At 32.3% G+C, this 27,888-nt stretch overlaps 1 protein-coding gene across 1 annotated transcript in view; it reads right to left on the bottom strand.

Moving 5' to 3' along the window:
• Positions 1 to 27,888, bottom strand: part of LOC126772801 (suppressor of lurcher protein 1) — a 216,313-nt gene that overhangs the window by 28,071 nt on the left and 160,354 nt on the right. The window lies entirely within an intron of this gene.

The following is a 27,888-nucleotide window of genomic DNA, read 5'->3' on the forward strand; positions in this document are numbered from 1 at the left end:
ATTTCAGAGAACTCGAAAAGAAAACAATTTTAATTATTAAATTTAAATATCTACGTCACACTATAGACATTTTAAACAAAATTTTATTTAACTTGTTTGTTAGTTTGCTTAGGTCAAACCTTGAGTTAGAGCCACTCCCTCTTATCCTACGGAGTTGAAATTTTATTTACTGGTGGTAGGGCTTTGTGCAAGCTCGTCTGAGTAGGTACCACCTACTCATCAAATATTCTACCGCAAAATAGCAGTTCTTGATATTGTCGTGTTCCGGTTTGAAGGATGAGTGAGCCAGTGTAATTACAGGCACAAGGGACATAAAATCATAGTTCCCACGGTTGGTGGCGCATTGGCTATGTAAGCATTTCTTACAATGCCAGTGTCTAAGGGCGTTGGTGACCACTTACCATCAGGTGGCCTATATACTCCTTCGCCTTCCTATTCTATAAAAAAAAAATGTTCAGTTCTGGTGAAAATCCATTTTTATGGTAAACACGAACTGATTCTACATCCAGGATTGGCTCAAGACGAAGGAACTCCTCAACGGTCAACAACATAGCCATGAAATTTAATAATATTAAAAATAATAATAATGTATAAATATTGTCAATGTATTTAATATATTTTTGCATTATTTTCTGTAAACCCTATGTCCATTTACTAGTAAGTTACCCTATATAAGTACTGTTTTAATTAAAAATATATATTTTTAACAGAATAATGACGAGTATATATATTTAGCTGATTTTTATTCGCTATATCTTCGCAAATTGAAATCATTTGTTGATTCTATTTTTTTGTACTGTAAAACCCAATAGTTTTTTTATTGATAACGACAATGGACAACGGAATTGAGGGTCGGGTGTTGTATTATAGAAATTGTAATTATTAGTATCATTTATGCTGGAATAATCTACATTAGCTAGGCAAAGGTACATACTCCATGACAATTTCTGCTTGCTTAACGAGCACAAAATAAAATAACCTAATATTTAAAAAGATTGAAACTATTATTAGACATAGCCCAAAGAATTAGTAAGCTGAAGTGGCAGTGGGTTGGCGACATATATATTGCAGAACCGACAAGCGTTGGTATAGACGTGTTCTGAAGTGGAGACCACACCTTGGCGTACCAAACGTAGCGTAGGATAGCTTTAACAAGTACTTACATGCAGATCATGAACGCAAACAGCCTTACTCGTAGCCTGGGTAGTCGTAGCATGATTTTGGACCGAGACTGTGTTTTAATAAATTAAAAAAAAATTTTTTTCGGCGTATATAATTGATTACACTTTATTTGGAATATATTTTTTTAATGTATTAAATTTATTAATTATATAAAAATACGAGCATATTTTTTATTATTATACGAATTATTACTTTCATAATTATTAATCATTATAATAAATAGAATGAATTATAGTATTAATTCAATAACACCGTAACTTTTGTTCCTTTTGTATTTACATCATGACATCACTTATTTCAATAACAACAATTATTATTTTGAAAAGTTTCAATTTCATTCTCATAGTCATTTAAATATTCATTACAATTGTTGATGAAGATTACGACCATTTTAAAGTTCAATCATAAATGTTTATTACATCGCTTTATATTAAAATGTTATTACGTTTCAACAAAGGGATGCCATAGTGTAATGTTTGTATTTAATAAGCATATCGATTTGTTGTCAATAATAATTCAGTTATTTTTTATTACATAAAGCTGAATAGTTTGTTATTTTGAATGCGTCAATCTTTTTGTGTACGTAATCACGTTATGACCTAGGGAAGTGAAGCTGCAAAGCGATTCTGTAAGAACTCTCTTCAATACTCACCCGTGAAAAGTAGACAACCGACTTGCTGATGCTGATACTATTATATTAATGTTATGGTCAATGTCGCTTATAACTTTCTGACATTTCACGACCGTTTTGATACAGTAAAGTTAAACGTATAGCCTATTCAAAAATATGAAGTAAATATACCCAAAAAATTTAGATTTATAATTTCCATTCGATTTGCTAATAGCTTTGTTATATTATGAACTACAGAAAGTTCTTGATAAATATATCTTAATTTACAAATAAAACACTATTCCACTTAACTAGTTACATCTACCTTTATTTTCGATAACAACTTCGCCTCATCGAAGATCTTAAATCACTCAAGATCTCGCCAACCAACCAATTATATCGCGTAAATTCAATGTAAAAGTTGTTTTTTTGTCATTACTACTCTTATAGTTTCAGTAAGCTATAGGTGGCCGCGCGGAACTGGTAGTTATTTAAATAAAATATTACATTAATATGTTACTCGATATAAATTACAGTGCCCTAGAAACATTACAGAAAATATTAAATTCGATAGCCTAAAACACGTTTAATGTACGTTTTAAATTAAACTTCGTACATAGCCTTAATACGTGTTGTGCTGGTACCTTAAAATTTAAAAGTTTGTCAATTAGTATTTAAATATTTCTGCTAGTTAAAATAAGGGTAATGCAGCACGAGAGTCACGGTAGCATGTGAAAGGGAAAGGGCACCGCTGGTTTTTTAGTTGGTATTCCGATATTCGGGGCGCACTCGGTGCCTTGGACACCGGCGAGCCACACATACCCCCCCCCCACTGTCCCCGTGGGGGAATCGCGTAGTGCGTTTTTTCAGCGTTAAAAAAAGGGTAATGCAGCGCGTGAATGTCTCTGCTGGGCTAAGTCCTACTCTCTTTTTAAGAAGGTTTGGAGCTTATCCCACCACGCTTCTCCAACGCGGATTGGTGGATGGTACACATCTGGCAGAAATTCTGTCAGTTATTTGTCGCTTATTTATTTTAACTTGTAAGCAAACTGGTATCATTTAAAAACAAAAACAATACCAAATTTGACTTTCCAAAGAGAAGTAAAAGTGCTGTAAATAATAATATAACATTATATAAAAATTAATACTTTAAATGATATAAAACTGAAGAATTACTTATATACAGATAGCACTGTCGATAGAATGATGCATAAATTGTTGATTACAAGTAAAAATAAAATAAATAAATACATGAAATTATATGTTATATTATGGGTGCAAACATGATAGACGTAGATTCAAAATTACTTAAATTTAAAATTGTAAAAATTCAGCCTTAAAACGATTTCTAAAAATTACAAAGCAAAACATTAAACGAATAACAAAACGTAGGTAGTATTTTATGAAACACACAATACTGAATCTGAAGACAAAAAGATCCAATATAGTGTCGCAGTGAAAGACGAATTTATATTCAAGTAGGTCATAAAGCGATTTTATATCGTTTCTAGAGAACGGTCCCTGCACGAGACAGGAGTGGGATTTGTGACCCTTGTGCGGTTGAAAGCAAAACTTCCGAACAGTTTCATTTACCTTCTGCTTCGTTCATTCAGTGGATATTAGGCAACAGATAAGATCAAACCGTGAAACGAGGTGTGTTTCTGACACTGATACAAATGCGATTCTGTAAGAACTAACATCATTACTCACCCGTGTAATGTTGACAACCGACTTATGGCGATATGCTAATTTGATGCACGTATTCTTCAAATGTTATAATTATTATATAATACTAATAATAATATCCTGGCACATTTTTCACACACGGCCATCTGATCCCAAATTAAGCTTGTACAAAGCTTGTGCTATGGAAACCAGACAACTGATATACTAAATATACTACTTTTCTTTTGTAAATACATACTTATATAGATAATTACACCCAGGCTCAGGACAAACAGACATGTTCATGCAGACAAATGTCTGTCCTGGGTGAGAATCGAACCCACAACCTTCGACGTGAAAAGCAAGTCAAAATCTACCAACCACGCCATCCGGCGCATTATGGGCAATGTCGCATAGCACTGTTTGACATTTCACGACCAATTTCTACGGTAAGTTTCGAGTTTGCTATCACAAAATATTGAATAGCGGTTCGAATTATTGAAATGTGTTTTAAATGTTGCAAAATCATGATTATAGTATATTTTATTAAGTGACAATAATATAGTAACAAATCATTCAATTATAATTTTATCATGGCAACGAATTGCGTAAATGTTTCAATATAGATGACGCTACTATCGCATAAGTCAAATATAGAGTTTTACCTCGGCAGCCCCTCGGACGTCCTTAATTGACGAATCACTTCGGGTGCAAAACCCAAGAGGTGTAAATTCAAGTCTATCTTCTTGTATTATATATACATATATAAAATCCTTAATAAGTATTTATACCACAAAATCACCACATGTTCTACCATTAATCAGCAATACTTAGTATTGTTTTCCGGTTTGAGCCAGTGTAACTACAGGTACAAGGAATGTAATAGTTCACAATATTTGTGGCGTATTAAGGCTGCAAGAAATGGTTAATATTTCTTCCAGTGCCAATGACTATGAGCGGCGGTGACCACTTATCATCCACCCATTTGACAGTCCAGTCAAGCTTGCTTTGCCCTATGTTCGAAACTACAGAAAGGATTGCAACTGAATTCACCACTACTCTCTGGTCATTTAAAACTGCGTCGATGTTCTATGTTTGTATTGTATTTGCTTAAATTAGAGCAATTATTTAACTTTAAAAGTAAATATCAAGTATCACATTCTTAAATCCGATTAATATTTATTTTGTTGTTATAGTTGAATTCGTTCTCTGCGGCGTGCACAACGTTAGGAGACCTATTAGATTAAATTCTTATACAAGTTTAGTTTATCCATCAATCCAGTCTAGAGCAGCGTGTTGGAATATACTCCTTAAGTTTGTCCTTAAAATAAGCCTTTGGAATATGGCACTGATAACATTAAACGATTTAAATTGTTTTGTAAATTTAATTCAATTTAACTTTAACATGAAAAGATACTATCTTTCTCTGTGAAGGTAATATATATAAAAAACTAATTTATATAATAATAGAAAATGCTAATTGGGTTAAACATATACAACGCAGTTTCATCAAAACTCAATCATCGAAATCGGTGGTCACGTTGTTGAGAAATAAAACAAAATGTATGTATAAATGTAACATGACTTTCCGATTTTCTGACAAATTTATAAACGTAAAAAAATACCTACCTCAATAGTATACAGTTTTTGTCATTCAAATTCGTCAAGCCTTCTTCGAGTGCTAGATGAACGTATAAAATATAACCTCGCGTTTTTGAAGTCAGCTAAAAATACCTAAATTGTATTAAGTTGTGTAGTCTGTATTGAAAAATATAATAAACAAATTTTCACCAGCGATTTCACCCGAATGTTGGAAGTGTTGCAAGTATGCCCTACCCTGGGGTTCAGTGGGATGGAGTAGTTAAGCCGTGAAAGCGTAACAGACAGAGCTGCTTTGCATTTATATAATAATATAATTATAGATGAATAATGTAATGAACTAATGTAACGACGTAAATAAAATTATTACTTAAAAATAAGTGTTACCTGTTATATATAAAATAATATGGGACCACCTTCCGCTATATTGAACCCAACGCAAAAATAATATTCAAATCCGGAAAAACAAGATGTATCCTAACATACACTAAAAATGAATACATATGAATTGAACACCTCGGCCATTTTTAAAGTAAAAGTAATAAATTACAAATTAATCCTATATATTAACTGTAAATACTATATAAGTTATGTAGATAGCTTAATATAGCTAATACGTATTCGTTGCAAAAAAAATGGTGCGAGTACCATGGTACTCACGAGAATTGATGTGTAAAAAACAAAACTTACGCTGACGTCATCTGACGCTCGAAATCTTACGCTTAATCATCTGACGCTCGAAGTTTCTGTTAGCCCCTACTTTGTACCGAGCGCTAAGAAATTTACATCCAACAAAAATATTTTAATACCATCATAAAAAAAATGTATTTCTTTCATTACGCGTAATTTGCTGAAATAACTTCAATAAATATAAAGTTGATTAATTTATTGCGAACTCGTTATCTACATCGCCACACCACACTCGCAGTAATATACTTCATGTCATATATTTGGATTAGAATTGGATAAAATGCTGGAATTATTATACATTATTAAAAGCGGTTTCATTAAGCGGTAAATGTTCCGCCGCAATGATGTGGTCAACTGTACATAACTATCTATTATAGAATATAAGTATTTACATTATTGCCAAAGGTTGGCGTTCATATTAAGACACATTGGAAAATTTAACATTGACTAAATTCAAAGTGAGAAATGAGTGCGACTCTAAGCGTAGATAAGTTTTTTTTTTAATATATAAGCTAGCGCTTGACTGTTATCACACCAGATGGAGAGTGAAGATACTGTCTAAGGTGGAACGCGCTTGCTTCGAAGATGCCTATTCACTCTTGATTTGAAGGTAGGTATATTGTAGGTGGTGGGGAAAACCAGGTATAGTATTACTATAGTATCATTGAATAATCATATGCTAAATTTGTGTTTATAATTAAATCAATAATCCTCCAAACCTCCAAAAGGAGAGGAGCATATAGCCAAGCATCGTGACATTTACAGACTGTTATTATAACCCGATTTTTTTTTTATTAAACTTCACTTGTTAGTATGTTTAGGACATATTTTAACCTAATTTTTGAACCAGTAAAAGCGATCAGCCCCCCAAAACCGATCGAGCCGCAATATTGAACATATTTTCAATGCTTGTGATATGACGATACGATCTGCGACAATTTAATTTATTTCAATTCACAAATAAATAAATAAAACTTATTTAAAAAAGGTTCTATTAATTAAAATTAATATACGATAAGTAATTATTATAATTAAAAACTGCTTAATACTGCCAAGATAAGTAAGAAGAATAGAAAAACTTCTATTAGTATAATAGCAAAAGATAGGCAAGTTTGTTGATAAAATGACATTAACATTGTCCGGCTTGTCCAATAACTCGAACAATGACATCATATGAGAAAACATCGAACGCGGTATCGTTTGAACTCTCTTCCTATTACAAAAACTCCTTCACCTATATTGTAACCTTGACCTATACAAACATTTGACTTTGATAATCAAACATATATAGTCGTTGATTTATATTACTCAAGCTTAGCCCCATTCAGTAATAATAAATAAACTTGAACGGAGTTGGTTATCATTTTTCTCGTGCCAAGTTTTATTGACTCTCGCCGATGCGGCAAAACAGAATGGCGAATTATCATATAAGTAGGATTTAGAATTTATTGTTACACTAGTTTTCGCCCGAGGCTTCAACCGCGTGTAGAGGGAAGCAGGTGAGTCCTTCCTTGAGATTCATACTCGCTATATACAAAATTTTATCAAAATCTATTCTGTGGTTTAGCCGTTAACACGTAACAGACAGCGTCACATTAGTATTTATAATATTAATATTGATTTAAATTTGAATATTGAAATGAAAGAAAAATAATTCTTCCTTCCTTTTTATTTCATACTATATATATTAAGTCTTGAGTAATTGTATTTACATTATTTTTATTATTAATTAACAAACCAATGTATATTAATTGCCGAAAAAGAGTGATTATCGAGTTTCATGTCGACTTTTCTCGGTAGAATCTACTTTCTACAACGTCGTAACTTTAAATTTAATTATATCTCGTAAAATAACTAAAAAGTGCTTAAAAGAACCTACTTAAAAAAAGTATATTTAGATTTTTGAGCATAAGCTATACATAATTAACCGATCCGAATCCGAGAACGATAAAGTAAACTACGATATAATTCCCATAGGGTTAAATCGAACTTAAACCAGCTACTACTTGTTTGAGTAAATTATTTAACAATCCTTTACTTTATTTGTAGTGCTTTGTACTACCCCACTTAAATAAGCGCTAACTATAACATGATAGATTTTTATGCACATAGACATTGCAAGTTATGGTTAAAAATATACTATAAGTCCTACTTAAACAATGGTGAAGTTTATGATTATTTGTTCATAGATATGATATGATGATATGGTTTAGGTAAAAAAAATACTTTATTTAAAAATACAATGGAGAATCTATATAAATAAAAATGATTTTTTACATTTTTATTCTCTATGCGTTCTTAAATTAATCATTCGATTGTGATCTTGAAATTTTTTTTATCTTTGTATGTTTGATGAATCTATGTAGACTATTCCATCCGTGTAAGGCTGAGAAGCGTAGCTAGTATTCTAAATCACAAAAAGGATTTACAAATTCAAATATTTCTACATTCAGCTACTTTCATTTATTAACAACTTCTTTATTTAAAAACAGCAACTGTAAAGTACTAAATGTGCCACGGAAGACTTGAAAGGCATAGCCTTTAGCGCACTTCAAAACGTTTCTTGTATTAACGGGTAGCGTGAACTCTGAAGGGTTCTTGGCTCACCGGTCACATACAGTTACATTTAGGTGTTTTGAAATATATTTCCAACATTTGATTGAATTATTTAGATTAAAAAAAACAATCTAGCCATACTGTGACGAGAAGATTTCTTCTTTTGAGTTTTTTTTTAATTTTAACAAGCTTCGTAGCCCATCTTTGTGTGGGTAAATTCATATGAAGTTACCCCATTTTCCCCCTGTTAAGTTGACATTAAGAAAAAATCGTTATAAAATAAATCTATATTTCAAATTTCAGCTTTCTAAACACGAGAGTTTAGCTGGGCGTTGGTGAAACAGACAAACGACCTTAAAATATAGGGCAATTTTTTCAATTATAAAATTTCAATGTCAACGCTTAGTGCCTTTAGTGTCAATTTTTCTTTAAGACAGGCTAAGAAATCTGTTTTGACAGAAAAAAGATTGTATTCTCCCCTTTCCTCTATTAAGCTAATGGTTCCCAATCAAAGTAATGTTTTTCGATGAAACTTTGAAAATAATATCGCATTGTGAGGTATGTAATTGCGAAAACGGTTATATTACTTTTAATTTATTACTAATGCTTCTTAAATGTATCATGTAATAGCGATGTTCGCTTTATTTTCTACATTTCTATGATTTCATTGTTCAGCGATGTTTTACACGATGTTAAATTTCTAAAGGCACTTTCGAATTCGATCCCTTGGTCCTCTAGTTCCAATAAATATATTTTTCAGAATATTTTTAATATATATAAAAACTTATCAGAATTTTATATTTAATTTTCTTTTAAATTTTTTTTCTAATCGGTTATGTGTTTGATTTTGGCGATGAAAAATTTTATTCAAGGTATAATATTAAATAAATAATGTTAAAAGTTTCGTAACTAAAGTTACCTCACATTTTATTTAGTTCATTCGTAGCATTCGAAAAGCTTATTTGAATTGAAAAACTTTTGTAATTAGTTACTACCAAGCATCGATTTTAATGATTAATTGGTATGTTTTTGAATTCAAACAGAATTTAAAGGTTTTCAGTTTCCAAAGCGAACACAAGTATTCATAACTTATCGAATAGACGTCAGATATAAAGTTTGTATTGAATACAATAGAATGCAACTCACCTATATATCTGCTGGCGCTCTTTGCCATAGTTTCAGTGAGTTGACAGCAAAAGGAAAGGGAAACAAAACTCAGGAACAATCCTTGATAAGTTTCTTTAATCATCGCTTCACTTTTGTTTAAATTATCCGAGCAATTGACTAAACTTCATAACTGCGTGTAAAGTTATGTTTAGTTTAAGGCACATCACATGTTTTGATTTAATTCGTTATCAGTTCCGGTATTTCGTTCGGGGTAACGTCGAATGGATTGCAAGGTCGAGTGGTTTCGGCGCCCAAGCACCGACTGAGCGTTTCTACCCTTACCGCGGGTGAACCGTACCGCTGCGCAGTGCAGACTCGGGCCGATTCCAAGTTACTGTTTCACATTAACAGAGTTTTTAGGACCGTATTTGCTGCTAGTTAGCCTTCGTTTGCATGGATGACTTTTAGCTACTGTTGTCGTAGATATTAATGAACTCGCCGGCAGTTTAATTGAATGCATATCATTAACGTGCAAGATAAAAGGCTTACAGAGAATTGTTAGGATTTTTTAAATTCCAATTTAATGCAATTATGCAAACCTCTGAAAGCTTTAGCGTGAATGTTTTTTTTGTTCGGCCTTTATTATTCGTCTGAATCATGTATAATATTCATTTTGACTTGGTCATAAAACATGTAATCGAATAAAACCTTATTTAAACATAATTCTTTATTTAAACCATAAACTAAAAGGAACATTTAGTTTATAGGATTGCAACTCAATCGGTTGTGTAATACTGGTTTAACGTTAAAATTACAAGATTTTAATTACGTCAAGTAAAATATAAGCCTCTCAAAACAATAAGGACACTAAGATATAATAGTTTGTATATTTAACAAAGTGTAATAAAAACAATTATTAATAATAAAAAAACACTAAAGTAATTCGTCTATTTAATAATGCTTCAATGATTTTTATCATTATGAATCTAATTTGGTAGGTAGAAGATAACATATTCTAAATTTAAATTTTCAAAAACCGAGACGAACTTATTATTCAAAGAACATACAAAATTGACGCCTGCAGGTGTTTTGTTGAAAGAATACATGTACATTTATAAAATAACATTTTCAGAGCTGTTACACACTTGCCTCGAATATTCTCTTTCAAGTTTAAACCCGTTCTATCGCCGCTACTTGAATCAGTCAAGCCCGCTTCGCCCACTGAATTTATGTATGACCTGTCTCGAAATATACGAGGTTGGTAGGAAAAAAATACTAAGTCTTGCTCGTACACTGAACTTTTCTCGATAAATATAGAATGCGCTACGAATTTTTATGGCTACCGTTTTGTTTACACACAAAAAAAATATAAATATTTCAATAATTCACACAAGTAGTTAAAACACGTGACTTTCAAACCTAGTTTATAGTGTTTATTTTTTTCGTGCTCGGCCGTGAAGGAAAACATCGAGACCTTCGTATTTCGAAAGAAAGTCGCGTAAAGAAAGTGGATCATTTAAAGGCTTTACATAATAAGACCAAATTAGGATCCTTATATATCAGCTTCTTTGCTTAATGGGCTAAGTTCAAGTCTCATACTAAATTATACAAAGTATGTCATACATTTTTTATTATTATTATTTAGCTTAATTTTTGGTGTTTTAAATTTTTCATTTATTTAATATTAAATAAATTCTATAATATATATAAGATTAACCACTCCTTACATCGTCAATGCTCCACCAATCTTAGGAACTGAAACTGAAAACTGAAATCTCTGGTGCTTGCATTTATACTGGGCCACTCACCCTTCAGCCCGAAACACAACAATGCTTTTTACTGTTTGTATAATCACCGACCACCAACAATTGAGTGACATTACACTCTTAATGAGTGATATTCCTAACCTACCTCCAAGTAAGAGTGTTATTCGTTAGGTGTTTATGTTTGAGTATATCTTTTTTATTTATAAACCGATTTTAATGAATCTTGTTGCGTTTCGTTCAGTACGGCTTTAAGTTAGTCCTACTATTTAATAATGATATTCTACAATTAAAAAATATAAAATACCTTAGCGTGCGTTTATTACGAGTATGTGTTATTTTTGTAGCCTTTTTTATTTTTCAGCAGTATACATAATGAATACAATAACAATAGAATCGAACTCAATAACAGAAATCCAATATCTAAGCTTTGAATGAATCCAATCAACCGATGTTATTACAAAAATGCTATTAAATTTTGGGTTATTTGTCCATTATTCCTGATAACAGTCCAATAAATAAAATAGCGCATCAGTGCAGAAAGTTATTAATGTTTTCAGCCATGTTATCGATCATGATATTTTAAAGAGTCAGCAATTTCAGCGTTCACGTTATACATTTTGATAAAATAAGTAATAATAATAATTATTAATAATAAGCAGCTTTATTGTAAACACAAAAATGAGTACGGAATTATTAAGGTTTATATTTATTATTGTACTATGTAAAATGCATGCGTAGAGTGATATTATGATTGAGTAGTAATTTCCTCAATGCCAAGGAAAGAAGCTTGTAAAACATATCAGATTACTGCTGTGTATATAATAAAATATAAACTGACCGCGTTGTTGATATAGTTATGAGAGTGACACTAGAATAAAGAGTCGCTTACGTTTGCACACACTTGAGCATTTACGTCTCCCGTGCGTAATTAATATAATCTCCTTTTTATTATTAATAATAATAATTTATTTATTCAAGTAACAGAAGACATGTATAAAATTACAAAAAAAAGAACACGGTTTTAACTAAACAAAAAAATAAACACTACTATCTACTACATATACAATTTATTGGTCCAGCTAAAACTATACAACAGCGGTTTATAAATATACAGTCTAGTCTGTTAGCAATTTTGTTGGAGCTGGCGCGCACCATGTGAACCAAGGACGCATACCTTTTTATACCATTAATGACCATCGTGACCAAAATATATATCAAGTACCACACATATAACGAGACATAAGTAAACAATATAATTAAGAAGTAATTTACAAACATATGTAGAAAGTAAAATTAAGTATAAAGTTAGTAATCTGAAAAAATAACAAAGTTGCGAAATCGTCTTTGTGAAAATTTTGTAAATGAAAATACATGATGTATTTCAGATGGGAGTACATTACACTACCTCATTGCCTTTGTCTTAAATTAAATACGTGTAGGCGTTGGCAAGGTTTCTAATTAAAAAAATTGCATTTTATTCTTCAGTCATAATATGTACGTTAGGGTTAGATAATAACTGTTATTAGTAAAAAAGCTGGTTCGGGTTTTTCGGGTAGTGTCACATTGTCGTCCTTTTGATTAAGGTTGATTCTTATCACAAACTCGTCACGCCTGTTTTAGAGTTTGGCTTATGATAAAGCTTAAATAAGGACTATGGTATTACACAAGAGACAAAAACAGAGCAATAGTGTCTGGGTAGGTACCACCCTTTCATCACATATTCTACTGCCAAAAAGCAATAGTTTTATATAGTATTTCTTTTTAAAGTATAATTAGGCAGACGAGCATATGGGCCACGTGATGGTAAGTGGTCACCAACGGCCATAGACATTGGCATTGTAAGAAAAGTTAACCATCGCTTACATCGCCAATGCGCCACCAACCTTGGGAACTAAGATGTTATGTCCCTTGTGCCTATAATGAGTGGGTGGTATCTACCCAGACGAGCTTGTACAAAGCTTTACCACCAGTCAGTATTGTGTGGATGGTAGTGCATTGGCTAATATATTGGCATCTTATATTCAAAGTTAAATAAAAAAAAATGTATACGGGCAGTGATGACCGTTTAACATCAGGTGGCCCTTTAGTTAGTATGTATACCAATTAAAATAAATATTGTTTGAGTGATAATGAAAACATGTCGATTTTACATTTAATATAAAAGGCGATGCAAAGATAATTAACATTTTCATTACGAATTATACAAATTTGTACATAAAATCTGGATTCTTTATGGAATATTCTTCAAAGCACTACGCTTTATTTAGCTAATTGGAAAACTGCACGTAACATTGAGATATTAATGCATGTTTACATATAAAATAAACTGCTACGTATTCGGTTGTTAGTAATTAGTTATATCATCAGTTATTCAAGCTAATCTCTATGTTGATACCGCTTTGTAATTAACTCCGAATCGAAAATGTTTGCTTAAAATATTTAAGCTGTGATTAGAGGATTCAATTTGTATTTAGTTGATTATAAGCGTTGTCTATGCCGGCTTCAATAACTGTAATAGGCAGCCTTTTAGTTGTGTTATTATGTACGTTTTGTCGCCATTAAAATGACTACCTCGTTGGTCTAGTGGCTACATAAGGCCGGAGACCTGGAGGTCCTGGGTTCAACTCCCAGGTCAGGCCAAAAAAAAGTTATTGAGTTTTTCTGTCAAAAATTGTCAGTAGCAGCCCGGAGTCTGGAAGTTGTCAGTAGCAGCACGGAAGAGTGTACACTCCCATGCCTCGGAAAGCACGTAAAGCCGTTGGTTCTGAGCCTGAACTCTTTCCGGTCGTGTCGGATTGACGCCCAATCGAATTATGAGAGTAAGGTAATATAATGTGCACCTGTGCTTGCGCACAGAATTGTGAACTATATTATAGCGCACAAGTGCAATGTACATGCGATATTTAGTCAGGAGTATTTTATTTTTTGAAATTAATATTTTTAACACGCTTTAATAATTATTTTATAAATTATATTTACACTTTAGTCATTATATTGTTATTTTATTGATTCAATAACACATATATTGGTGGTAGGGCTTTGTGCAAGCTCTTCTGGGTAGGTATCACCCACTCATCAGATATTCCGCAAAACAGCAGTATTTGGTATTGTTGTGTTCCGGTTAGATCTATAGGCGTTGGTGACCACTTACCATCAAGTGGCCCATATGATCGTCCGCATACCTATACTATAAAAAAAAGTTTTCATTTTATAAAATGATTACATAAATATATAAACATCAAGTCAGTGTTAATTCACTTTATTTTTTGTATATATTAGATTAAAGATATGTAAACTAATTAATCTGATTGCTATTCCTTCAACATATTAACAACTATATTTTATACAAACTACGAGATCAAAATTGTATTCATATTTAGTTAGAGCGAGATAATATTCACTTTGTTCTCTTGATACGTAGTACATAAAAGCGAACTTAGCATATTTACTTTAACAACAATGCTTAGTTGGGTCGGATTGAAAACAGATGCCGTAACTTAACTTTCATACGCCAATTATAACTTCCAAGCAGTCACTTCACATGTGTATTGTAGACATTGTGAAAATTTATAAAAGCCTCGGAAAAACTCAAATAAAAGTCACAGAGACTGCCAATTTCAAAGGCTGTACTTCGTTTTCGTATGGTAAAGTTAAAGGAACTATGTGGAATAATGATTCCTAACTACTGCTATGAGAAAGCGAATTCGAAACGAATTTACCGAAGTAAATAATAATATTATAAAAAACTTGCAAGCAACTTTCATTGTCGTTTAAAAAACCTATCTATATGCAGAGATGGCCCAGTGGTAAGAACGCGTGAATCTTAACCAATGATCGTGGGTTCAAACCCGGGCAAGCACCGCTGAATTTTCATGTGCTTAATTTGTGATTATAATTCATCTCGTGCTTGACGGTGACGGAAAACATCGTGAGGAAACCTGCATGTGTCTAATTTCATTGAAATTCTGCCACATGTGTATTCCACCAACCCGCATTGGAGCAGCGTGGAATAAGCTCCAAACCTTCTCCTCAAAAAGGGAGAGGAGGCCTTAGCTCAGCAGTGGGACATTCACAGGCTATTACTGTTGAAAAACCTTTGCGTTCATACTTTAAAAAATCAACGAATGATGCCTATTTTAGTTTTTATTATCAATATTTTAATACGTGAACAGAAAACTTTAATTTGTAATTGTAAAAGTGTCTTATGTAGAAGGATTTTAAAAACGAATTATATATACAATGTTACAAATACATTACATTAAATATAAAACATTCATAATTTACGTTAAATGTATGTCAATCTTAAATACTAATATAAAAAAACGCGTTATGATGTCAAGTCTCAATTTTATAAGCAATTAATTGCGGTTGAATTTTGATCAATGGGTGTTCACTAGGATGAATATACAGTTGTTGGGATTCTTTTATTTAAAAATAGGTAGGCGGACGTGTAAATGAGCCACTTGATGGTAAAAGGTCATAGATATTGGCGCTGTGAGAAGTATTCATCATTCCTTACATCGCTAATGCGCCACCAACCTTGGGAACTAAGATGTTAGGTCCCTTGTACATGTAATTAAACTAGCTAAGTGAGAAGTGGTAGAATAAAAAGGCGGTAGAATGATATTTTTTTTAATACTGGACTGGTAAGGAAATCGTGAGGTTACTGCGTTCAAACAAACAAACTGTTCAGCTTTATATGTAAACTATTTACTAATATTTTATGTCCGTGTTGGAGAACAGAACCAGCCATTTCATTTATTTTTCATTATAATTCCCGTTGCCTACATTTTGATTATTTTAATTTTTTATTTATTCATTAAATTATTTTGTATATAAATTTCTTCGTTAGTATCCTGTACTATAAAAATTAAAATAAAATAAAAAACAAAATAAACACTTAGAATAAATGAACAAGAAGGTTTTTCCACTCTTTGGGCAATAACAGTTGGTTGAACACTAACGTAGCTTCAGTAGGCCTGAATGCGTGCATTATTTCACAACACGCATAAACGCACGACAAGTTTACGCACATTCTATAGAAGGGTGAAGACAATATTCATAAGAAAGTGTTTGTTTTAACTTTCAATTTGGAAGGTAAGGCAATATGTCTGATATTGGAGACTATTTCTTCTCAAAGTGAAGGCCAAAAAAGGCCAAAAAATGGTTAGAAGAGTGAGTGAGCTAGTGTAACTTCTGTTCTAGGGTTCCGTACCTCTAAAGGAAAAAAGGAACCCTTATAAGATTACTTCGTTGTGCGTTTGTCTTTCTGACCGTCGAGACCCTTTTTGTGATTCTAACAAATTAGATTAACTTTTTACACACCTGCTCCGTAATACATATACATAGTTTTATGATTAACTTGTATTTCTCATATTAAGTATATTGTATTATTTTTGAGAAATACATGTCTTTGACCGTAAATACAGGCACATACATCTCAATTCCCTAGTATATCAACATATAAATAAAACTTCAAAATATTTTGTAATATTTACAATATTTTTTTTTATGAAGAAGTAGGTAATATAAAGAAAATGTGCACCAAGGACTTAGTCGAACTTTTATTTTACCTAAATAAAACTGTGGTTCGAATAATATATTATACGTTTCACTGGAGAACAATCACAAACTACCGACGTCACTTCATTATTCAGCGAGGATCGAATATTCAGTTCTGTGACATACTTTGAATTTGCAAAGCCTTTGAATAACATACCGTTCTTAAACAAAACAGCTTGCAACATTTTTAAAGTGATTATAATGGAAGTCGTTTTGTACGTAAATGTCTTCTATTATGTTTATGTGTATGTTAATATATTTGACTACGAGTTTTATGTAGACAGGTTAATCGTGATACTACATACTACAATACTAAATGAAAATGATATATTTTATTCAAAATTATGGCTAAATAAAGTTACTCAAATATGTCATTAATATTCATAAAAGTCATTTTTAGAATTGTGCTTAAGTCTTCAGGTGATATTATAGTGCACAAGTGTGTGTGCAAACACAGGTGCATTATTTTTTCCCTAACTCTCATAATCCAATGGGACGGTAATCCGACGCGATCGGAAAGGGTTCAGGTGCAGGACCAACGGCTTTACGTGCTTTCCGAGCCACGGGAGTGTACACACTTCCAACTTCCAGACTCCGGGCTGTTACTGAGAATTTTCCGACAGAAAAATCTAATAAATTTTTATTGGCCCAATCTGGGAATTGAACTCAGGACCTCCGGGTCTGTAGCCTTACATCAAGCCACTAGACCAACGAGGCAGTCAAAATCAGATAAAACCGTCTCGTATTAAGCCTTAGTCGAGTAGTTAGGAGTAGTCGATGGTGTAGGAGCCTACAGGTTTTCAAAATGGGATGGATTTATTACTAGTGATACGTAACCACTTATGATAGTATTATAATAACAATCAGCTTATTGCATTAAGTTACTAGGCTTAAATATGGATGGCTGACGCTTCTTGTTGTTTGGTTGTATGTGTCTAATTTCACCAAAATTCTTCCACATGTGTATTTCACCAACCAGCATTGGAGCAGCGTGGTGGAATAAACTCCAAAACCTTCTCCACAAAAAGATAGAGGAGGCCTTAGCCCAGCTGTGGGACACTCACAGACTGTTACGATACCTATTTTATAAAAATATATTGACTTAACAATTGATTAATTACCATTTGCTAACATATACTAATACAAATTATATTATAATACTCGTAAGGGACTAATAGCATTAAAATTGTTTATTTTTACGTGAACACGGCGGGCCTTTGCGCATTGATGGAATTAACTAAATGCCAAGTTGTGCGAAGTGCTGATGCTATAAAATGTGTATAATATTTACCTACTACTTATAATAATTGCTCGAGCAGATGTTTTGATATAGTGAAATTATGTGTAATACTTGAATTATGTATAGCGGTTAGAAATAAATACTGTAATTCAGTTCTGTTGTTTTTACTTGGGAAATATAGGTACAGTTCTATCGATAAAAATATATGTATGTCATCTTACGACTAAGAAATAACTGTATAAAAATTTAATAAAATAAACAAAGAGGTTTCAATAAGATTATTTAGAAGAAGAAGAGGGTCCTATCAATTGATAGGTAGCTAAGCTTTATCATTTCTTGTATTTAAATTAAGAACACAAATTTATTTAAATAAAGCTAAAAATGATCGTTTGAAATATATCTCAACAGGACAGAAATGATTTTTATGAACGTCGTCTGTATGAAACGTATCTAAGTTTAGTTTGAGTAAGTTCAACTGACTGATAATTTGATTTAATCGATCTAAATTGGGTCCCATGGGTGTCCTGTTATAATGGTATTATATAAATAGGTATAACTTCATTGCTCGTATGTTTGATCTCTTTTTGACTCAATACAAAAGTTAGTTCAAGCAAAACAAAGCTACGTGTGCTTCCTATTTTAGTAGTCAAACAGGAACACTGAAACAAACTCGTGCCAGCAAATGCGACAATAAAATATAACTGTATACATACGTATGGACAATAACACTATACGAAACTAGAGTTACCATCTTTAATATCATAAAATGAGGAATCCAGCTAATCTGAGATTATGGTAGGACTGGGATCGGAAAATTGTTCGTAGTTTACTAAATAAATAAACATTGTATGTATTATATTCGGAGGCTGATGTATTATGAGCAGATTGAACGTCGAAAAATAATTCCTTTAAGTTATATTTCAATAATAGAATTTCGCTTTGTGAATTATATTAATTACAAATGATACCGTTTAGTATAGCATTGATAGATGAATATGAAGAATACAATAATAATAATAATAATAATTTATAAGTAGTGAAAATGGAAATGAATCCATGTCATGCAATTCGATGGTAAATATTATTATTTCAATTGTCCTAAAATTACGATCGCGTCTCCAGCAAATTTTCTATATAAATTGTCACACTATGCATTTCACAATTAATAATCAATATAATGACTTGTTAAAATTATTTACTTCATTTAATCTAATCGTTATTGATATGAAGGATAGTTGTCCAAAGCCTTGACAGTATTAAACTACGAATATAACGGCGAATGGTACTTGGGATGATACTCGTACGATCCGTTTTAATCATAATCATTTCCGGTAAAACTTAAACTCTTTCCGGTAATAGGATGAAATACTGTTTCGAAAATTTTATTAAATCTTAAATAATTTGCAAGCTATATCATGTCCGGAAAAGTATAATTTCGTGGTAACCGTACACTTAACGAACTTACTGGAAATTTCAGTAAATATTCGTATCTACTTAATTTTATACGTATTCATTCCAAGGTCGAAACAGTATGTTTTAATCAGAAAATTTGTATTTAAACTGGATTAACTTTGTATATTTTTAGGCTTAAGTCAAAATAATTTGTTTAATTTTTAAGTGGTTAATTATTATTTTGTTTTATTTAGTTCTCTTATCGTCGCAGATCGGCTTAAAAAAATCTGTATTTGAACGAATCAACACTTTCATAGGCTTAATTTGTGTTTATAATTAATTTCGTCCACGGATGTAAATGGAACACTTAGGATGTAAATGGAACGTAATGCGTTTTTCCAGCGTTAAAAAAATGGTTTACTTGAAACCATTTTTTTAACGCTGGAAAAACGCATTACGCGTTTCCCTGACGGGAATAGTGGGGGGGTATGTGGGGCCCGCCGGTGTCCAAGGCGCCGTTTGCGCCTCGAATATTGGAATACCCATTAAAAAACCAGCGGAATATCCATTAAAAAATCCTTTCCGTCTTAACGAGGAGCGCCACGGGATCTCTTGCGGACGCTACCGTGTCGCTTTGAGAACTACATGAAACCCCACTAACCCGCAATGGAGCAAAAAGTTTTTGTGGTGGACCCCGCAAACCATCCAGGAGAAAAGTTTTTATCCCAGCAGTGGGACGTATTCGAAATAATAGTAATTATTTAACCAAAATCATGTTGGTAAATGTAATTATAATATGTGAAAGTCCAATACAGTGTATTTGTTATTGTGTAAGCAAAAACACGCAGCCATAAAATTCATGGTCAATAAAACACTATGGGCACATACATATATATCCAACGATGGTAGATCACGCCGTTTTGTTCATTCCCACTGAACAAACCAGATCTGTGATTGAAATGTGGTTTTCGAAACAGTTCAGTGGAATTGTAACTTTAAATACCTTCTATTTAAATTGTATAATTTTTAATAATCATACGTGGATTATTATCTGGGTAATCTCAGTTATTCGAGTATGCATTGAATGAATTTGGCCTAATGCTAAGTAACTCCAAATCAATATTAAAATCAACTCACCGCGAACCCTGACCCACCTAAAAGTCCGTTACAATTCTTATATAGTGATCGCGGTCGTCGCATAGATGCAACGAATTTACGTCACAGATGTAATAATTAATTTGTATATTTTTTCACTATATATTCTCTGTTAATATTTAATTACAATATATATATATTACCAAGTACTGCTGTTTTGCGGTAGAATATCTGATGGGTGGGAGGTAGCTAGCCAGACGAGCTTGTACAAAGCCCACCAGTGTAGTGGTACAGTTATTTCGACCACTTGACCAACAAGACAGCTTAACCTATTGTTTTATTTATTTATTTAAAAACGTTATTGACCACCACAATATGCAAGTGGAACAAGAGGCGGACTTATTGCCTGAAAGCATAAAGAAATAAACAAAAAGTGTTTTAACATGTAAGCGAAAGAAAATATTGTAATCCATATTGTTTTGATATTTCGAATTTCAAATTACAGCTAAAATAAAAGTAAGTGTACATGTGCGGATAATGTGAGCATTTATATTTGCTGGGCAGCATTTGAACACTACCCTAATCTTATATCGAATTTATACCAAAGAAAATTCAATTTAAAATTTAATTAAAACCCGAAAACAACTTTGTCAGCGCAAAAATTTGCGACACCATTGCATTTGTAAGGTAAACCTTTTATTAGCAATCGCGTTGCCTCGTTAGGGCTCTTCTATTGAGAGTTCGTTTAATTGCACCGTTCTGCTCATCGGCGGGTTGTTACTGAAATTCGTTATATATTCTAGTTCACTGCCAGATTTTAACAATAGTTCCAATTATAATTATCTGTTTCGAAAATTTTCCTATTTCGTTCTTTCGTTCATTTCTCTGAAAATAATTTTGCTTTATCAGTTCATTTTATTCATATTGTTTTATAATTTGTTGATTGATTTAATGTATGAGAAATTGATGTCAGAAAATGATCTAAATCAATTAACTTTCATGAACGGAATTATTATTAAATCAAAAAAAATATTTTAAGATAAAAACAATGTAGTCTTATGTTTTATTCTGTTTCTACGTTGCTCGGATTCATTTTGAAATAAAAACTCCTTATTACATAAAATATTATTAGAGAAATTTCACCTTAAAATAGCAAAGATCTAGAATATAAAGGAACCGCCGGCTCAGAAGCTAATTTCACCCGTAATGGAAGTATTAGACAAGATGTCTATTAGAATCGGAAACACGAAAAACATATTTTCTATATATTCTATTTATTTCTTATTTAGTGAAAAAAATGCTACATTGACAACAATTAAAAGTAGTTAGTAATAAAAAAAACAAACATTTCATTCGTTTCAAGCAAACGATGCATTACCGTAACAGCCTGTGAATGTCCCACTGCTGGGCTAAAGGCCTCCTCTCCTCTTTTTGAGGAGAAGGTTTAGAGCTTATTCCACCACGCTGCTCCAATGCGGGTTGGTAGAATTCACATGTGGCGGAATTTCAGTGAAATTAGACACATGCAGGTTTCCTCACGATGTTTTCCTTCACCGTAAAGCACGAGATGAATTATAATCACAAATTAAGCACATGAAAATTCAGTGGTGCTTGCCCGGGTTTGAACCCACGATCATCGGTTAAGATTCACGCGTTCTTACCACTAGGCCATCTCGGCTCGATGCATTGTTACAGACTAAAATTTACAAATTAGTGAAACCAACGAATGAAAAAGCAGATTTTTGTTTCTTTTAGAATTAACCTTACAAATATTGATTTTAAACCGTACAAAACAGAACCAAACAAACATTCCCGGACTTATTCGACGGACAAACAGTGACTGCGGCGTAATCATTCGTGAAATTGCAAAGTCGTTTTAAAGGTTTTACCGCTAGAGCTTCGTCGCTAACGGCTCACTGGGCAAACTAGAGATAAACCAATAACAATACTGTACTCGAGATAGAAAGATAAACATGGAATTGTGGAAACTACAATACAGAAAACGTCACACTTGGATATCTTGTTAGTATAGGATAAGAGAGATAATGGAATACATATCTTGGATACAGTAGGAATCGTAAATAAACGAAATATAAAGATTTTGGTTTTTAAAATTTATATTATAATTTCAAATTGATTTTTGTTTTAATATTATATCTCTATCGAGAGTTATGACATTTGACCGTATATCATCTGTGGCGTGGAGAAAAACTTACGAGGTATTCTTTTTATTCCAATCGCTAAAGCAGTTCCATTGAGAAAATATTTCGAATGATGTTTTAAAAAACGAATGCAAATTTCTAAAGTTGCGAGTATTTGTACTAAGAAATAAGACAAACTTATTTATTTACTTCTTTCTAAATGTTAATTTAGATTGAGAAAATTGTTATAATTATATATCTATCTAAAACAAAAAGAATAGAAATAAATTTCAGCTCTCGTGAAAATGACGTTGAAGTATGAATCGGGATCAAACTAAGAGAGTTAAATATAATACAATGAAAATTCCAGCCTAACAATCACTGCCAAGTTTTGAAAGTCACCGTTTATCAATTGGCAATAGTTTATGAAAGTTTTCAAGATAACGTTCTAAGTTGGTTCCATCAGAGTTTGCTGCAATGACTAGAATATATAATATATATTAGCCAATAGTAAGAGAAGCGATATTTCAATATCTGTAGAACCGGACAAGCCATCAGGCATGTCTAGAAACTTGTACATCGAAATTTATTTAACGTTACAATTTACAGAGCTTGCAGTTCATCTCATTCCACGATGAATATTCTTAAGTTAATTCGCATTTCACACCAACTTCTTATCAAGATAGAATTCTTTCGTAACCTATTTCGCGGGCTTGTCCAGGAATGTTTAATGCAAGGCTCGCTGCAACTTGTTTGATTATTTATTTAGCAGCTAGCCTGATGTTTTATTCTGCTCCACTATTTTGCTCGGATGCATTTCGAGAGAGAAATTATTAAACATTAGTGTATATTTTACATATTTTTGATATTTGTTATATTAATAAATAATATCTGGCCGAGCGCAAGTTGGTACGAATATTACAAGAGTGCAAATAGCAAGACCATTTTTCAAATACTATCAAATTTGACTTTGCTCTGTATTAATTCGTTAAAAATAGACCTTCACGTATTAAATTACATTTTACACATACAACTTTTTGAAATTTGGCAACTCCTTTCTTTGTCGCACTTCCAAAAAATGGAATTCCTTACCAGCTCACGTGTTCCCCTCCTCTTACAACCCGGGTTCCTTCAAACGAGGCGTGAAGAGGCATCTTGCGGGCCGGCAAGGCGAAGGCGGCTAGTGCAGAACGTTTTTCCCGTCTGTACTGGCCGTCGTCGCGTTTGGACACTACTACCACTTACCAACAGGTGGAGTAGAGTCATTTGCCCTCCCGGCGAATATAAAAAAAAAAAAAAAAAAAACATAATATGTTGATAAAAATTGCTTACTTTTAAAAACTCGGTTGTAAAAATTTTCAAAGAAATAATTACAATCCTATTCTTGAAACCAACGCTAACAGAGAGCATAATATATATTTCAGCATTTTTTAGAAAGAGGTGTGAGATTTTCAAGGTAAAAATGAAGTGAATTATGACGTAATTATCAAGTAACTATCTCGTTGTTGTTGTATAACTTTATGCGCAAATTATTATTCAAGCAATAAACTTAACTATACGGAGATGGACTTAACCCAACAAGGGATCTTTTATAACCAACCCTCGACATACTGAGAAGAGTAATAAGTAATACCTAATGTAGTGTATTAAAATAAAATTAAAATTGACTTTGATATAAATAAATATTTTATAAAAAATATATACAAATAACAAAATAATATACTTATTCAGACATTCTTGCCATGTAATGTAAAAATGAAAACATAAACGACACGACATTAATAAAAATCATCAATCCGATTCAACCACTGAAACGAGTGAAAATTTTGTTTTAACTCGTGAATGTAACTCGATTAACTATTACTATTCGCTACTGGACTGGAATTGAACAACATTGAAGTTCTCTACTGACTTCGTTTTAATCAAAATAAAAAAAAGTATGTGTTTAATTTGTGTTCACAATTAAAATCAACTTTTTAAAAGAAATATGCATTCAGCGCTTGTTTAGCGCTGAAAGAATATATCCTGAGAAAACTTGCACGAGCCTGATGAAAAGCTTAGCTAAAGCCACATATGTATTAATTAACCGGCAAATGAGCACCATCACTTACAAGATATTTACTGGCTTTTAATTTACGCTACGAAAAATATTCGTTTCTTGAATATAATACCTAACCGGGTTTATTAGCCCAAAAAGTTGGAATTTAATTTATTCTTACAAATAATCAGTCGCTTAAGAGCGAACAAAAATGTTGTATTAAGATCTCAACTTAATTGAGTTCAATAACAAATCACTCTTTCGACACTCGAGTTGAAACAACGAGTGCCAATTCATGTTTTACTCAGTTAAAAATGTTGGTGTATTTTTTAATTATGCAACGGTAGCCACAAGTCGCATATAAAACTTTACATTTATATATCTCGCTGTGAAAAAAAAGAGAACGAACAAATGGGTTTATTCTTGCGTGAGAGCTTGTTGTGAACTAGAGTTCGTGTACGTCAAATAAATAAATATTGTTACAACTAACCCTAGTTAGAAAATGCAGAAACAATTGTATTTGCTTGGCTTTAAAATGAAGAGAATTGTTTCTAACATAAGGATTGCTAGAAACGTATCGTACGGTAACGTGCCTCTTAAGGCTTAAAAATCATTCGTATGTTATTTTTATTTTTGGGAATTATGCAATTGTATCGTAATTATCAATGCAATTTTAGTTGCATGCAGTATAAACATACTAGTATGGATAAGAAATACAGTTATTGTACAAAAGTGAAAGCATAAATGAAATATTCTTCACGAAGTTTTTCTTCACCGCTGAGTGTGATTTGAATTATAAGCACATGAAGTCCGATATCTCGCCCGAATATTAAGCCGCGATATTCGGTTGAGTTTCGAGTGTTCTATTCACTGGTCCATCTTTGCTCTTTAATAAAGACTACGCCAAGGCAGTAAATGGCATAACAGACTCAAAGATCCCATAATTATGGGCATAGGTATAGGCAGGTATTAAACATCAGAGAGCCTATTTGCCTTACCTATTTAACGAATTCACTAAACGGGTTGCTTATTTTACTGTGAATAAAAATAATATTGGTTTGTATACAATCAATATACTTGATCACTTTCCACTATCCGATCTCTATACTCCGCTCACGTATCTGTTGGTAAATGTTTGATTTATTTTCTATTAATCTTTTGAGTAGTGTATATGCTTGCTTCAAGTATTACTACAAATTTTAATAATGTTTTGATGTTATATAGAAGATATCTTTTTATAAATTAGATAGGCGAGCGATTAAATAAGCTATGCGATGGCAAGTAGCCACCATCGCCCATAGATATTGTCGCTGATAGAAATATTAGTCACGAACCTTGCGAACCAAGATGCTGTCCCTTATGCTTGATATTAAATAGTTTACATAAATTGGGTTGTATTTAGGTTTCACGTTGCTTGCTGCCTCTTTTATCTATTAACTAATAACTAACTTAAATAAATAATAATACATATCCTGCAACGTTGTTCACACACGGTCATCTGATCCCAAACTAAGCAGAGCTTGTACTATGGAAACCAGACAACTGATATACTACATATACTACTTTTCTTTTGTAAAACATACTTATATAGATAATTACACCCACACTCAGGACAAACAGACATGTTAATGCACATAAATGTCTGTTCTGGGTGGGAATCGAACCCACAACCTTTAGCGTGAAAGGTCTGAATCTACCAACCACGCCAACCAGCCCTTCTAGTACTATAACTCTAACTTACCAGAGCCTAGCTTCAAATCTCGGTGTGGGCCAATAAAAACTGACATTGAGTTTTTATTTCAAAAAATTCTCAATAGTTAGTGGCCGAATTTGGGAATTTAGAGTGTATATATTCTCATGTTTTAGAAAGCTCGTTATGCCGTTGGTTGCGCACTATAATTTTCTAAAATCGTGTTGGCTTGCAGTATCTTCAGCTTAATCTTGAGTGTACTTTAAAACCCCATACAGTTGGCTAGTCTAAAAATTGTCCTTTTCTTATTTTTTAGAAGTGTAGTTCAGAATTAGCCCTGTATTTTAATCATAAGCAAATGATTCTAGCCGTCTGTTTTATTTTCTCACAAATGGGAGCGCATTTACGAATATGCAGCGACATAAGACCTTTATTATTTGGTTCAAAAACAATTTGTATTGATCTGAAGTTATCCCTATCGATTGAATCATATACCGAATGCTCGCAAGCAGTGTGAAAGTGTCCTTAATGTATTTTTGTTATTGATTAGTTACTTCTAGAAACACATCTTGTAATTTCCATATACTTTCCTCGAGTTACTTCGAGACGTAATATTTGTGTACATGCAATGTTCGACAATAGGCATATTAAGATGTAAATAAATTTAAATGTTTTACAAGAAAAGTATCAACCTTTTATATGATAAAAAGCGTAATATTTTATTCATATGATAGATTACATTACGTATAATATATGTATAAGTTCAGCTCACGAAATTCGCTATATTTATAACAATACATACAGTTGTTGTATTGAAGATTTAGCTAAAATGTAATTATATAAGAAAATAAAAGCATTATTTTTGTAGTCAAATATATAAAATACAGTGAATTAATAAACTACACGTATGTTTTTGTTCTAAAAAATCCAATATTCTTTAAACGAGACGAGCGGTGAAGGTAGGTAGGCATTTTAAAATACTATACTATTAGTACTTTTTGAAATTTTATAGAAAAAAGTAAAGAAACAACCTGTTATCGTCCCACTGTGGGGCTACCACAAGGGGCGGTGTGTGCTTGTATTGAGAAGGTTAGTAGCTTATTCTTAAACGCGGTGTCAAATACAGGTGTCTTCATGAAGTTTTCTTTCACCGCCGTGAATTATATATTCAAAATAAACGTGGGAAAATTTAAAACATTTGATACACAGTAAGACGTATAGTCATATTTCTAGAGTGGCAGACTTGTTGCAAATTACTATACATAATATACATATGTAGATATCACAACACCTTGAGATTTTTCGTAATAATAAGCAGAAGATCTACAGTCCATAATAAATAATATAATTATAATAAAAATCAAAAAAAAAAAGTATACGACAACTATTGTTATAAAAAAAAACCGCCTTTAGCCGTGTCTCAGGTTAAGTATTTCAAACAACAAGCATATGATCTTATATTGAATTAAGATTTTGAATAAACATGATAATAATAATTAATATATGAACGATAACAATTTTTAAAATTTTATTCAATTCACGTCGAATTGAATAA

The sequence above is a fragment of the Nymphalis io genome, chromosome 13 (genome assembly GCF_905147045.1).
Source record: "Nymphalis io chromosome 13, ilAglIoxx1.1, whole genome shotgun sequence".
Lineage (NCBI taxonomy): Eukaryota > Metazoa > Arthropoda > Insecta > Lepidoptera > Nymphalidae > Nymphalis > Nymphalis io.